This window comes from Hordeum vulgare, chromosome 5H, assembly GCF_904849725.1.
Source record: "Hordeum vulgare subsp. vulgare chromosome 5H, MorexV3_pseudomolecules_assembly, whole genome shotgun sequence".
NCBI classification, from domain to species: domain Eukaryota; kingdom Viridiplantae; phylum Streptophyta; class Magnoliopsida; order Poales; family Poaceae; genus Hordeum; species Hordeum vulgare.
This window is the reverse complement of record NC_058522.1, coordinates 402,161,219-402,163,360: the sequence shown is the minus strand read 5'-3', so window position 1 is coordinate 402,163,360 and position 2,142 is coordinate 402,161,219.

The window sequence follows — 2,142 nt, the reverse complement described above, 5'->3', positions numbered from 1 at the left end:
CAACCCCCACCGCCGAGCGTCGCCCCCACTACCTACGGGCCGTCGTCGCTGCCGTGGGCCACCCCGGCCTTCCAGCCACTCCACGGAGGGGCGCCGCCGCAGCTGCTTCTGCAGCACTACCACGCCGCGGGCACTCCCTGGCCGGTGTGGCCGGCCACCACCGCGCCGCTGGGGGGGCTGCCCCACCAGTCGCTACCGGCCACCACGGCGTAGGCTCCGGCGCCGCACCAGCAGCCGCCGCCGCCATCGACAGCAGCACCTCCAGCGCCCCGAACCACCGGTCGGCCCCTGCACCAAGTGCAGTTCCCGTCATCGCCATCGCCAATTCGCGCGTGGGCAGCCGGATCATCTTCGGGTCCGATCTATACCCCGGCACCGGAACACCCGGCGCCCTCTCTGCCGTTCGAGCGGTCCTCCAGCTCGGCGCCCTACGGCCCAGAGTTTCCCGACCCGGCATACGCGAGGCCACCGACATCCGCGGCTCCCGGACACGGCGGGCCGACATCTCCTCGGTTCGCTAAGCTGAACTTCACCACTTACGACGGCGCGGAAGACCCCCTCAACTGGCTCAACCAGTGCGAGCAGTTCTTTCGGGGGCAGCGGACGCTCGCGTCGGATCGCACCTGGCTCACGTCCTATCATCTCCGTGGTACTGCCCAGACTTGGTACTACGCCCTCGAGCAGGACGAGGGCGGCATGCCACCATGGGACCGCTTTCGCGAGCTCTGCCTTCTCCGGTTTGGCCCCCCCATCCGTGGCAGCCGACTGGCAGCCCTCGGCCGCTTACCGTTTACCTCAACGGTCCAGGACTACGCCGACCGATTCCAAGCCCTAGCATGCCACGCGCCAGGCATATCCGCGTCTCAGCGCGCTGAGCTATTTGTGGGTGGCCTACCGGACCATATTCGCGTGGATGTCGAGCTCCGGGAACCCCCCGACCTTCAGTCCGCCATGTACTACGCCCGGGCCTTCGAGCAGCGGGCCCAGGCACTGCAGCAACCGCCCGGACGGGGCGGCCGCCAGCTCAGTCGACCCGTGCCGACCCTTCCAGCACCGGGCCGGCCTCCGCCAGCCGCAACGGCCGCACCTCCGGCCGCCACACGGTCTCTGCTTTAACTGCGATGAGCCCTACACGCGGACACATGTCTGCCCCCGCCTCTTCTACTTGGAGACGGTCGACTACACCGAGGCGGACGAGACGAACGACGCACCAGACCCGGCCGCAGATTCTACGGCGACGGCCTGCGTCGTCTCTCTCCACGCCCTCGCCGGCATCCGCCATGAGCGGACCATGTTGCTGCCCGTGACGATCCATGGCGAGCAGCTGGTCGCCCTGCTGGATACGGGCTCCACTCATAACTTCATGCCCGAGGCAACCATGCGTCGTCTAGCTATTCCGACCACGGGCGGGGAGCGCCTTCGGATCACGGTGGCCAACGGTGACCGCCTCCAGTGTCATGGACTCGCCCGCGACGTTCCCATCACCATCGGGGGCGAACACTTTTCCATTAGCTGTGCCGGCATCGACCTCGGCTGTTTCGACTTCATCCTCGGTGTGGACTTTCTCCGGACCCTCGGGCCCATCGTGTGGGACTTCGACGCCCTCACGATGACATTCTGGCGGCTGGGACGCGAAATTGGCCTTGGCCTCCTCCTCCTCCTCCTCCTCCTCTCTATGTCTTTTTTGAGCTAAATTACCTAATTATGTCTTTTTTGAGCTAAATTACCTAATTATGTCTTCTTGGAGCTAAATTGGCTAATTATCTCAGTTTAGAGGAAAACAAGCTAAGTTTGGAGGAGAAACTTACCGTAGTGGTCATCAAGTAGGAGAAACACCAGGGTTGCTCGCGTCGGCTTCGTTTGGAGACGGTTGCCCTGGAGAAGGGTCGTGCGATGCCGCTCGGGAGTTATTCTGGAGAAAAGATATTTTGCAATGTCTTAGTTAGCATGATGACACTCAATTATTAATACTAATTTATAATGAAACTCACCGTGCCAATCGAAGAGAAGACGGGCATCGGCGGAGGGACTTGACCGCTCTTCTCGCACAGACCCTGAAGAGTGGGTCGTATTAGTTAGTATTGAAACAGACATTACACACATGATTTGGCTAATGTGAAAAAAAACATACCACAAAAAGCT